This window comes from Crocuta crocuta, unplaced genomic scaffold (assembly GCF_008692635.1).
Source record: "Crocuta crocuta isolate KB4526 unplaced genomic scaffold, BGI_CrCroc_1.0 scaffold163, whole genome shotgun sequence".
In the NCBI taxonomy this organism is placed as follows: Eukaryota; Metazoa; Chordata; class Mammalia; order Carnivora; family Hyaenidae; genus Crocuta; species Crocuta crocuta.
This window is the reverse complement of record NW_027529533.1, coordinates 3791142-3805614: the sequence shown is the minus strand read 5'-3', so window position 1 is coordinate 3805614 and position 14473 is coordinate 3791142.

Below are 14473 nucleotides of genomic sequence, written 5' to 3'. Positions count from 1 at the left end.
GGGGTCTGCTAAGCCTGTGGCACTAAAGAGTATTTCGCACTTGCATAGCACAAATTAAGCCTCCAGAAAATTCTCGAAATTAGCATGTAAGTTTTGGGTCAGTTAATGGTCTAATGTCTTTTGCCCCATTAAGCATATTTCAGTTGCATTTCTATATTCTCTCTCTCTAGTTTTTAAGGTTCCACTTTGTATTGCAATCTCAAATCTCTGACAAGGACAAGAAATTCATTGATTTATACTATGTCCACATTGTTTGTCAGAGTGTTGCTGTATCAGAGTTGAAAACAGAACTGGTTGTGGTAAATATGCCTAAATAAAAATTCCATAACTTTAACTTATCCATTTAAAATTCTTCAAGGACTCCCCATTATATATAGTGTACATATATAAGTCCTTAGTATGGTATATGCCTATTTAAGATTTGGGGCTTGTTTACCTCTCCAACTAATGGTTTTCTTCCATTAGGGAGCATTTGCAATGTACAATTTATAATTCCATGAATGGTCCATACTATCTCATGCCTACATAATTGGGTTATATACTGTTATTTTATCTTCAAACACTTCCACAACCTTTTCACTTGTCTACTTTTTATGCATTTTTTAACTCCTCAAGAAAGGATCACATGCTACATAGATAGAACTAAACTAGATCTACCTGAAGAAAGTCTGAAAAATATGTCAGCACAGTTATAGAGGTAAGTTTCATCGCTTAGGAAGGATAGCATAGCATCTTACAGCAAAAGTCAGCATGCAATATGTAAAGAAAGTATTCATTAGAACACATGTAAATATTTGTTCAGATGAACAACCACAGAAATAAAGCAATTTACCTAAGTGTACATAATTAGCAATGCCTCTTTATCTATCCATCTAATCTATCATCTATTTGTGTGAATATATGTTTATACATGCACACATAGACATATAAATGTATACAGAGAGAGAGAATTTTCCATCTACTTCATGTAATAGTCAATACCTGATCAGACAAAACTAATGATGGAAAGCTTGTTTACAAATTTAAGTTAAAATTCTTTTTTTTATAAATATATTTTATTTATTTTTGAGAGAGAGAGAGAGATAGAGACAGCATGGGGAGCTGGGGAGGGTCAGAGAGAGAGGGAGACACAGAATCTGAAATAGGCTCCAGGCTGTGAGCTAGTTGTCAGCACAGAGGCCGATGCGGGGCTCGAGCCCAAGAACCGTGAGATCATGACCTGAGCTGAAGCCATATGGTCAACCGACTGAGCCACCCAGGCACCCCTAAATTAAAATTCTTATGTGTGATGAAAGACCTAAAATGAGATATATTTTAGCCAAGAATGATTCTTGAAAAAATAAACTTATGGGACACCTGGGTGGCTCAGTCAGTTGAGCGTACAACTTTGGCTCAGGTCATGATCTCACGGTTCATGGGTTCGAGCCCCTCATTGGACTTTGTGCTAACAGCCCAGAGTCTGGAACCTGCTTCAGATTCCGTGGCTCTCTCTTTCTGTGCCTGTCATGCTCTGTCTCTCAAAAAAAAAATAAATAAACATTAAATACCTTAAAAATAGAAAAAATAAATTCATTTTACCAACAATAATTCCTTAAGAAGTAATTGAAAAAGGTTAAATAAGAAAGTATACTTAGTTGTCAAATCACACATTAAAAAGTTGCCTCCATGTAGGTCCATTTTATATTTTAAGTTTATCAAAGATAAGAATGAAGAAAATAGCTACCATAGCAACAACCTACAATTTTTAAATCTATCTTGAATCACACCTAGTCATCAAAACTTCATGTTTTCAAATAAAGCCCCAAGAAACATATTATATATAATTAGGTAAAATATGATGCAACATGCCTAACTTTCAAATTTTTACCAAACAAAAGCTTTTCAAGGAGTTTGTATTGAAATAATTATGAAATATGAAATGATTGCAATTATATCCCTATTGATATAAGAAATAGAAATATGCTAACATGATCTGCACTTAATTTTCAAAAGTTTAAACTCTGGAATCACTGCACTGATCTTATGGAATTTTGGAAATTGTTTACACATACACTGCTTAATATATGTATTTTGAATAGAAATCTACATTCCTATAGCAATGTGTACATTGGAAAGAGAAAAATAAGAGAAGGATGTAAACTATTTAAAATTAAATTAAGATTGAATGTGTTGTAAATCACACATTTGACATATATATGTTTTCATGTAGAAATCTCTGTGGCTACCATCTTTTCATAATATGGTTAGAGCCAAACTTATACTATCAACTTAGAAGTCTATATATATTTTTAAAAATGGGAGCACATAAAAATGATGTCTTTCTATTATTAATGCCACTCTCAGATTTTAAAGTGATAATGTGGTTATAACTAATATCTTCCTTTATGACCTTTATTCATCATTTACTTTTAATAAAGTAACATAAGGTATCCCAGTGATTGAGCTTCAGCTTCCAGTAGTGATCCACTCCTTTCTGCAAATTTTTCAACTGTTATTCAGCAGACTGATACATGCTGGATCTATTTCCCATTTCTATGGCCTTGGTCTGGCCAGTAGTTATACCCCTATCTCTGGAATTACAAGTCTGTGTACACGTAGTCTTTTATTTCCTGCAAATGTGGATAAAAATCAAACTGTCTAACCTGAACATTAGACTCATATTTTACCATCACAAAATATTAATTAAACTGTATTCAATAATATATACTCCATAATCGATTGTGAATATAGAGGAAAATGAATAATGTCAAGATTCTTAAATTCTGCTGGGGAGGAACACAGGAAGGGAGGTAGGTAGCCCAACCCTACTGGAAAATAGAGACTGAGATGAGTAGAAAATGGAGTTAATCACTATTCTTATTTTCCTAAATGTACATTATCAAGGTAAATTTCTTTACACCCTCCATAATAATAAGAGTGTCTCGAGGTGCCTGGGTGGCTCAGTTGGTTAAGCATCTGACTTCTGCTTAGGAAGTGACTAACTGTCATGATCTCACAGTTCATGAGTTGGAGACTTGCATTGGGCTCTTTGAATTCTGTGACTCCCTCTCTCTCTCTGTCCTTCCCCTGCTCATGCTGTCTCTCTCTCTCAAAAATAAATAAACATTAAAATAATAATAATAAGCATGCTTTGATTTAAAACAAAACAAAACCCTGAGTTCTGGCTAGAGTTTTGTTGTGGTATATAGGTATTGTGTGAATTGTTAGATCTGTTACCATGGGTGGCTTCTCTGCCTCTCAAATTTGGGGTTTAAGTTTTATAATCTAAAAATGCTTAGCTTTTGAGAAATGTGGGCCTATTTTTCTGCTAAAATTTAAGTCTTAGTATTTTTTAGATGACATTTTCCACAGTAGCCTGCCTCTTCTTCCTTTGTTTTCGCCTGTATCTTAGCATAGTTTACCTTAGCATAAGGTCCTAGTTATGAATCTTAACATAATTTTTAAGTTTCTAATTGTAACATTCACTGGCTAATTGACTTTGAGAAAATTATACAACTGTGGTGAGAATATGTCCTTGTCTGTCAAATAATGGGACTGGATAAGAAGATCTTCCAGTACTAGAGTCCAGAGATTGTTTTCTTCTCACTTTTGGCCAGGCCATACTCTTAAAAAAGAAAAAATCTTTCTACATGAGTACACATCTGCCTCTTTAATCATTTAAATTGCTCTTCACTGGATGGGCTCCAAAATCTCTGCATTATTTTGCCTGAGGTGTCTGAGGTTGGCTGCAGAATTGTGCATATGCTTGTTTATTTCTAGGAGAGTAGGCTCCTAAATCAAGTCAGAGGCAAAACAAAATAAATATTTTGATGGAAATTGTCACTATGAACTTGATACTGATGCTTTCTTATTACTAAAATTGTGATTTCATTAGCATTTTTTCTCTACCAGTTAGATTGAGGGTCTAGAAACCTAAATAAAGATAAGATCTTCCTCCCACTTCTATCTCTAAACATGAACTTTACTTCCTCACCAGATGAGTCAATTTTTAAAATTCATCACAATTAGTGCAACTTTTGCCAAAAATTTCCTTCCAATACAAAGAGATTTGCCCTTTTATGATTTTTATTAGTCACAGTCTAATTATGTTTTTAATCCATGGAAATGGGTTATGTTCTGCTTATCTTAAAGTAATTTAAAATTAAACATGCAATTTATAGGCAATATAGAATTAACTTCATCAGGAAACATCTTAAGGTTTTATTTTCTCTTTTTAAGAATTAAACACAAAATAGGGGAGCCTGGGTGGCTCAGTCGGTTAAGCATCTGACTGTTGGTTTCAGCTCAGGTCATGATCTCTCAGTTCGTGAGTTAGGGCCCTACACTGGCCTCGGTGCTGACAGTGTGGAGCCTGCTTGAGATTCTCTCTCTCCCTTTTTTCCTGACCTTATCTTCCTTTCTCTCAAAAATGAATAAATGAACTTAAAAAAAGAATTGAAACCAAAATATGAAAAAATAAATAAAGATTACTTAAAAATTCAACTACTTATTAAAAAGTTGAAATTGATATTAACATGATAAGATGTTAATATCAATTTCTTAAAGTAGGGCCCAAAGCAAGCCAGAAGGGAGTGGCATGATATGTTCAAAGTGCTAAATGGAAAAAATCTGTAGCCAATAATACTGTATCCAGCAAGGTTGTCATTCAGAATAGAAGGAGAGATAAAGAGTTTCCTACACAAACAAAAACTAAAGGAGTTCATGACAATCAAACCTGCCCCACAAGAAACAATTTAGGGGACACTTTGAGTGCAAAGGACAGACCAAAAGGGACAAAGACAAGAAAGAATCAGAGAAATCTCCAGAAACAATGACAAAACAAATATGAAAATGGCACTAAATACATATATATCAATAATTACTTTGAATGTAAATGGACTAAATGTTACAGTCAAAAGACATAGGATGTCAGATGGATTAAAAAAAAAAAAAGACCCATCTACATGCTGCCTACAAAGTATTCATTTTAGACCTAAAAATACCAAACTGAAAGTGAGGAGATGAAGAAGCATTCATCATGCAAATGGATGTCAAAAGAAACTGGAGTAACAATAGTTATATCAGACAAACTAGGCTTTAAAACAAAGTAGACACATTGTCGAACTTTGTAGAAACTTTGTAAATACTGTAGGCAAAAGCTCTTCTTAGGGTTCTAAGAAATTCTGCCTTAGGTAGGCTTTGTCCAAATCCTTTTTAGAAACTGTAGAAGGAAATATGAACCAAAATCCAAGATTCAATATCTTGGTATTCCTAAATTTTCCACTCAGAGATGTCAGTAATGTGTTATTTTTAAAATTTAGTTGTTCACCATTGAATTTATTATTATATAATATCCTGAAAGGTAGTTTATGAATTTGTGTTTTTTTCCTATAAGAATGAGTTATTACTCACAAAGACAAATGTAGGAAACAAGCCCCCTATTTATGTCACACTATGTATATTCTGCAGTTAAAAGTGTGTAATCAAAGTACATTACCTGGAATGGAAAATGAAAATTCCAATTCTATCCTATCTCACTCATTTTAGGATCTTTGTAAAGCTTACTGTATTCAGATAATCAAAACCTTGACAAATGAGGCTTTAGGTACCTGAGAAATTAATAGATGTTAATGCAAAGTCATCAGTTAAAACTCTGGGGATTTATAAAATATGATTTAAGCACATGAAGTTTGAAAAATGGAAAATAGATGGGGCGCCTGGGTGACTCAGTTGAGTGGCTGACTTGAGCTCAAGTCATGATCTCATGGTTCGTGGGTTCGAGCCCTCAGTTGGGCTCTTAGCTGACAGCTCAGAGCCTGCAACCTGCTTCAGATTCTGTGTGTGTGTGTCTCTCTCTCTGCCCCTCCCCTGCTCACTCTCTGCCTCTCAAGAAAATAAATAAATGTTTAAAAATTTTTAATGAAAAAATGGAAAATAGAAATGAAGAAATTATATATTGGTTATATAATACATATGGAAGCAATTTGGTAAGAAACTGCAAATACATGAGATTAACAAAACATGTTTCATGAAGATTTGGTAGGACCATGTGATGTTCCCCACAATTATAAAACATCAAGATTATAATCAGAGAAAAGGCAAAAAAGTTAATGTTTCTAGACTTCTTTGAAATTCTGGAATTGGTTCTGTACATCATTCTTAGAATATCTCTCTGAAGCTCATATGTAAACAATAAACCACAAAAAGTATGAATTTAACAATGCCATTCTTTAGGGTTTTCTTGAATATTTGTGGTCCTGAAGATGTTAGCATACTGCTAGTTTACTAGATTATTGTCCAAAATATATTTCAAACTTAATATGTTAACACATAACTCCTATTATTCGCCAGCGCACCCCTATTCTCTCTTTTACCTAAGCTATCACAGTCTTCTTTACATCAGTAAATGACTATATACTCCAAATACTCATATCAAAACCTTAGTGTCATCTTTATCTTTTTCTCACATCCCCTCATCTAACCCCTCAGGAAATCCTGTCGGCTCTACCTTCAAAGTCCATCCTGTGTTCACCTGCTTCTCACCTGCTTCTCACATCTACCATTAATTTTCACATGTACAATCAACACCTGTCTAGTTTGGATTATAGTAATCCACTTTAACTAGTCTCTGCATCTAACCTCAACCTTCTCCCTCTCCAGTGATGTGAATAAAAATTCATTCTAATATGTATAACAACCCTTTGTGACAGATGCTATTATTAGTGTTATGTCCAGTTTAACCGGTGATAAACTAAAATAGAGTTTAAGTCAGACTGAGAAAGACAAATGCTATATGATTTCACTCATATGTGGAATTTAAAAAACAAAACCAATGAACAAGTAAACAAACAAAAAACAGAATTAGGCTTATAAATACGGAGAACAAACTGATGGTTGCCAGAGGGAAAAGGAGGTTGAGGTTAGATGCAGAGACTAGTTAAAGTAGATTACTATAATCCAAACTAGATAGATGTTGATTGTACGTGTGAAAATTAATGGTAGATGTGAGAAGCAGGTTGGGAGGAGGGGCAAAATAGGTGAAGGGGAGTGAGAGATACAGTCTCTAGTTATGGACTGAACATCTCACAAGGATGAAGGTACAACATACAGAATATAGTGAATAATACTGTAAAAGTGTTGTATGGTGACATATGGTAGCCACACTTGTGGGGAACACAAAATAATCCATAGTGACATTGACTCACTATGTTGTATGTTATATACTCAAAACTAATGTTACACTGTGTGTCAACTATACTCAAAAATAAAATAAATAAATTCAGTAGCTAGTAAGTAGTCAAACCACATAGTTTACATGCAAAACATGAACTCTGTCATTACTTGGTATAGTTCTACAAAAAGATAAATATATCAGTTCTGTCAACTCAATAAATCCTAACTGCTATATATATTTGGCAGAGTGTGATTGGTTACTGAAAGCTGTATGAAGCAGGTGGGATGAATCAGGGACCTAATTTTAGACCAGATTAATGATTTGGAAAATATAAAATATAAGAATGTTAAATGAAGCATTCTAGTTGCTGAACACCATATGATCTCTGATCTCACTTAATTTAAGTTGACAAGCTGGATCATGCAAAGCCATCACTATACCAGATCTTTTAGGAATAGACAAAGAGAAATGATTGGAAATTCTGTTCACAATTATGGAGAACATTGAGTGAGCTGAGGCAATTTAATCAAAAGAAAAGTGGATTAATACCCCCGGTCATAACTTATTGCACATTTTGGAAACTGGTTGAAAAATCATGCTGCAAATTCTGGGCACAGCCAGAGAGGATGACAGGTGTAGGAAGGAGATATTGTAAGGCATGGCATGTAAGTAGCTGGGAGTCGATCAAAGGCAGGCCAGATACAAGCCGTGTAGACAGCTGGTTTAGGTGTTAGTCAAGGTCAGGCTGAGTCTGAGAAGATGACTCCTGTCATGCCACAAAGACCAGAGTTCAAATTTCAAGGTAGCCACAGCAGTATTCAAGCCTGGCACGGAACTATAGAGCTAACTACCTGAGAGAAAGTGTACACCAAATTAATCAGAAAATTTCTTTTATGACAAGTAGGGTCATCATACCTACCCCCCACCACCGCCCAGAAAGATGTTTACTGAATAGCTACTCCTTTGCCAGATGATTTTCTACCATGAAGGAATTACGTGGAAAAAATAGAAATGTTGTGAGATACACTTTCAATTAAAAATTTCAGCATTAATTGACATACACAGAATCCAAAGTAATCAAAATGAAACTTGATAGAATGAAGCAATATTAGAATTAGAAACACAGCAAAATTTTTTTAAAAAGCAATTAATTAGTGAACTTGGGATAAACCCAATCTTGAAGGATAAATGGGCATCTAATAATGGTTATTTTGGAAAAGGACTATCCAAAGAAAGGAATGAAAAAACACACCAGAGAAAATAGGGTAGGGCATATTTGGCAAATCTGAGAAACTTTTCTCAGGTTTTAAGTATGTAGGACAATAATTTCTTTTCGAATTTCTCTATAGAGTCCATCTGGAATTCAATCTGTCTTCAGATTCTGTCTCAGAACTTGTATTGGACAGAGAGGAGGAGTATTTGTCACGACACCCTGACCGTGCTAGGAAAGCCACACCACTGGCCAACAAGGGTTAAGGGAAGCACCTCAGTGCAGACTCACAGGACTGTGTTCTGTGTAAATTCTATCAAGCAGCATAGATAGAAGAGACTTGAGGACTTGACAGTGAAAACATAAAGTAGATAACAAATCTTTTCCATTGCTGTATAATGAACTAATTAGATTCTAGAAGCGTCTGCATCTGACATACTCTCTTGATTTCTTGGATCCAGTAGAGGCTTTGAGATTCCAACCTATGTTTGAAGGCTGGCTGATCATTGCTGTCTTCAACTTCAGCATTTTCTGTCCTGCCATACTCCACTATATTCATTGTTTTGGAACCACCATTTTTTATGATACTGTGGTGATATCGTGGCCATCTTACAAAGATGCCAGGATCTACAGAGTTTCTTCCTCAACTGTACTTGAAACCATACTGGTTCACAGTCAAAGACTGACACTTAGCATGGTTGATGGGGCAGTGTTTTGAAATAGTGAGATTATTACAGAGGTAGTGAAAACAAACTTTTGAACTGAAAACGCTGTGAAGAGTTACTTGCTCTTCCTTTTTCAGTGTTCTTTTTTATTATACCTGTGCATGACTCTAAAATATTTGGTAATTTAAGTAGTTGTAAAAAAAATAATACCACTCATTTAGTGTCTATATGATACTCTTGTGATAGGTAGTTTATCAACTAATTTACATATGCTTGCTGCTGTGATTTGAAATTTCTATACCAGCATTGTTATTATTTAGAGTAATTCTAGAAGATTCCACAAAATGAATCTCAGTATTTGCGGAGAGGAAAATAAAAATGCAGTTCAGTTGTTATCTCCCCTATGGACATTATTTTTGAGCTTTTACAAATGAATAATGGTAACTCTCAGATATGAGAATCAATGTTTCTGTCCCTGCAGCAATCATTTTACTGCTAAAATGAATAAATGATTCTGCTCCAAAAGAAAATTAATAGGAATTAAGTAAATAATACATGAGTATTCATCTTCTAATTAATAAGTCTTCCTCTTTTCAGTTGTGAGTTGGTTTTTTGTTTGCTTGTTTGTTAGTTTTGTTTTATTCTGGAGTGACTTAAAGATTGACTTATAAATAGGTTTTATTGTTTTATTAGTTGTGGGCATATGTACATTTCAATTGTAGGCAAACTGTAACATTCTTTGATATATCATGTTTTAAAAGTGCTTGATTTGTGTAATTTTAGAATTTCATCTTTCTTTTCATGGTTCTTGTTTGTTTTTAAAGGCCTTGCTCTATCTCCCATGCCAAATCACTCTGTAACGCAAATTTCTGGACTTTGACTCAGTCTTCATAATCAGTCCAATCAATATCTCACCCCATTCTTCCAACGATCTTACTTTCTCTACAATGAATGAATACAAGTTATATTTAATCCAAATCTTTCTACTTTACTTTTCATTGCTGGTGAATTTTTCTGAAAATGAAAGTTTCAAATGAATATTTCCTATAAAAGTGTATAATTTATAGTCAGTATGAAAATTACCTTTTATTTTCCATTTCACCCTTTAGTTTTTTCTTAAAATGCAAATTATTTCAGATTTTCATACTTTTGAATACCTTTTGCTAAACAATGGTAGTAGAGAATACATATTTCTTATTCTCTTTAGGTCTCAATCATAATTTTATAGACAGAATCAAATTACAATTGAAGAAAATGCTACCCAAAGATTATAAGAAAATTATTCTGTCATTTTATTAAATATATGATGGTGTTCTGATCTTTGGAGATTATAAAATATGTGCAATTTTACTGGAAAGTCTGTCTCTATTGCTATATATTTAAATATAGAACAAGGTATACCTGATTTCTCAGAGAAATATGAACTTACACTCATGAATTCACTTTTATAGAAAGTGGCTTATTTACTTGATAGGAAGACCCACTGTTAAGATGTGTAATAGTGAATATCTCATGTGGAGAATTATATACATCCATTAAAACACAGAAATAGGGAAAAGTTTCAGGTCAATAAAAAGAATATGATATAATGTTGGATAAATAAATACCCTATCTATATGTGCATAGTTGTATATAAATTATATTTGGAAAGATAAATTCTGAGTCATATTTTTGCTTTATTTTAAAAAGTTTTTTAAATGGTTTTTTTTAATTTTTGAGACAGAGAGAGAGACAGAGGGTGAGCAGGGGAGGGACATAGAGAAGGAGACACAGGATTCAAAGCAGGTTCCAGGCTCTGAGTTGAGAGTACAGAGCCCAAGGCAGGGCTCAAATTCATGAACTGTGAGATCATGACCTGAGCCAAAGTCGGACGCTTAACCCACTGAGCCACCCAGCTGCCCCATTATCTTTTGCTTTTGAGTAAACTTGAGATAAAGAAAATAAATAATCACATTTATCTTAGGGTAAAACATAGGCCTCTCTGTGTTGCTTAAATCTATTGCCATGAACATATTTCTTTTGACATTTAAAAAAAGATATAAAATATTATGAAGAACTCATAATGATTATCTCTGTATTTCCCATTAATCATATTTGTCCTGATGTTCCTGGTTATTCTGTAGTAGGAATTCTAAAATCTCAGTAATCTTCAAAACCAAACTATGTCCCTTTCCCATACTATGTGTCTACTCCACACTGTTCACAATGATCAAATAGTTTGGGGTCACAGAATATACAGCTTTCTAGGCAGAGGAAAAAAATAGCAAATTAGATTTTGGTTCTTAAAATTTCAACAGGAAATGGCAAACAGAAGTGTCTGCTCATATTTCATTAAAGCACATTATTTGTTCACACCTCAGTTAAAGACAGTAGGGATGAATAATCATCCTCTGGGATAGGCCTGCAGATATGGTTGTTGAATAGGGTTCTTTTCTCTGTTGCTTCCTTACTGTCTCAAATAAAATGGCTATGCCTTGAAGGCAGCAAAGGTATAATAAATACCCTTTAGCCACCAACCCTGCCAATATACTTGGTTTCTGATAAGTAAAACACAAGACTCAGTGACTGATTTATTAAATGAGCTGACAGTTTGATTTAGACACATCATATGTTTATGTGCATAGTATATATTGTACATTATATGTTTACCATAAATACATATAAAACTTCCATTTACTTGTAATTTATTTAGCTAATTAAAAAAAGTTTCTGCTTTAACTTTATTGATATTTTGGTGTTGTTTAAAATATATTTATTTAGTCCTAAGTTATAACCATTGTAAGATAACAGAAGACATCAAAATACACTTTAGCTCAGCTAAAATCAGAATGCTGTGGGAACACATCTACCTCTCTTAATAGTGTCTTGTATATTGTGGAATGTGGACAAAATCAAGAGGTATATTTTACCCTAAGTAAAGCATATCCAAATTATAAATAATTTGTGATATTTTTCCCTAATTTAACATTTCCCCTTCATGGACAATTTTATTCTTTTCAATGTATTATACAACATGGTGAGTTTTAAAATGTAATGCTTCAAAGTTTCACAGGGCCACTTTATAACCTATCCTAGTACTTACTGAGCACTGAGGCATGAAAAGGCATCTGAATTTTTTCTACAATACACTTGCCATAATATTGAGGAGCAGTGTAGGCACAGTAAAAGCAATCACTAAGAAACAGAAATCCAACTCTGTGACCTAGCAATCTTTTTATGCTATTAATAAATTGTTATTAATGTGCCGATAGAAATTTCTATTCATTAATGCCTTAATTGGTTTTTTTCTATACCGAGTACATAAAAACATTTTATTAAAGTTAAAATTAGAATGAATGCTTCCTTTTATTTTCTCCTGCAAAATAAAGTGACTGCTATAGCCAAGGAACTTTTTAGACACCTAGGGATACACAAACACGGAAGGGTATATTTAGAACTGACTGTAAATAGGTAACACATGACACAACAGCCCAGTAAAATAGGGGAAAATGTACTATTATATAAAAAAACATGCATTCAAAAGCATATTATTTTAAGTAAGAATAAAACACAGTTTACCACCACTTTTCTGGAAGATGATAATCAGAATGAACATTGATAGGGAAGAGGCAATCAGTACTGTTTTACATTTATTGTCACATGATGGTAAACTGTGAACACTGGTGGCCCATAGCTAAATTTGTCTCTCACTGTACAAAACTGTTCATTTAACTGAAAAATGCATAGGAAATGCACACTACAGGTAAACTCTCATACTGAGGTAATATATAGAGAGGAATAATATGCTTAAATAAAATAGTTTTACTCTTTATGTAAAGAGTATGGTCAATATGTTCAGTAACTATCTCTTGAGTGCCTCATGTGCCAGGCTTTGGCCTGAGTGTACAGCAGTGATCAGACACATGACATGTCCTCATGGAATGCACGTTCTAGTGTGTTAACTCCAACATAAAACAAACAAACAAACAAATTATGGCCTCCTAAAATTAGTGTTTGAAGTAAAAATTAAACCCTTGTGATTTCCAAATATAACAAGAGGTAATGGAATAATAGAGTAATGTTATTGTTATTATTTTTTGTTACTGACAAGATTGAAGAGAGGGAAGAATTGACTGAATTAAAACAAAAATATCAGTCAGGCTCTTTCAATATTTATTACATTGATGATAGTAATGTAAATGCCACAGCTATGTTAGAAAACCATCTGGCACTTTATTATATAATTGATTATCAATTTAACATATGACTCAGTAATTCTACTTCCGGGTATGTACCCTAGAGAATGAAACTTATATCCCAGCAGAAACTTGTAAGTGAATGTTTGTTTTTGCATTATTGTAATACTGCCAACCTGGAAATAATCCAAATGCTCATAACCTGGAGAATTAAAAAATAAAGTATAAAATATTCACACGATGATAAACTATTCAACAGAAAGAAACTACTAATCGTTGCTATAACAAGGATGAGCCTCAAAGAATTATGCTAAACAAAAGAATCCAGATACAAAAGACTTTATATTATATGATTCCATTTATTGGAAATGTCCAAAAATGTAAATGTATAAGAAAATCTATAGAGAAAAGAAGATTAGTAGTTGCCATTACTGAGGATGTGAATGGGCATTGATTGCAAAAAGTCATGAGGGATATTTTGGATTGATAGAAAGATTTTAAAACTCTATTGTAATGATGGTAGCATAAGTCTTTAAATTTACTAAAAAGTTATTGACTTTCACACTTAAAATGGGTGAATTTTATGATATGTAGGTTATACCTTATTCCTTAACAAAGCTATTTAAAAAGGGAAGCAAGAACAAAAGTCTACTTTTTAATTACCTAATGCAATCAGTATAATGTACTAAATATTCTCAAGTCTAAAGGTCCATAGAAAACAATTACAATTAAGTATATCATTGGTATAAAGTACAAATTATAATGTAAATAGCAAATGGAAAATTCTGATGGCCACAGTATTTGATGATAATTGCTTAAATATTTATCTTAACATCAAATGCTGTATATTGCATTTCATTTATAAGATTTAATACTGTTCTTTGAAAATTGGTGGACAAACAGATTTTTTTACAGTATTTAATGTTGTATATCTCTTGGCTCTTATGTATGCTTCACTTGTAAGAAGGTAGGTCAATAATACTAAACAGGAAAGTATTTTTATTATATTAGTATATTATTATACTAAACTGTCATATGTCTTTCAAAGTCATTAAATTGAACTCACTCTTCTAGTTTGTGCTAGTACTATAAAGTCCCAATCTAGTGGTCATTCAAGGTAGTAAGTACACTGCTTGCAATACTGATCATATAGAACGTTTATTTACATACTGAGTATCTACTATGTGCCAATCACAAAGCTCAGTATTTTATATAAAGTTATTCACTTAACTTCACATTTCTGTGAGATAGATGAAGAAATCAGAAAACT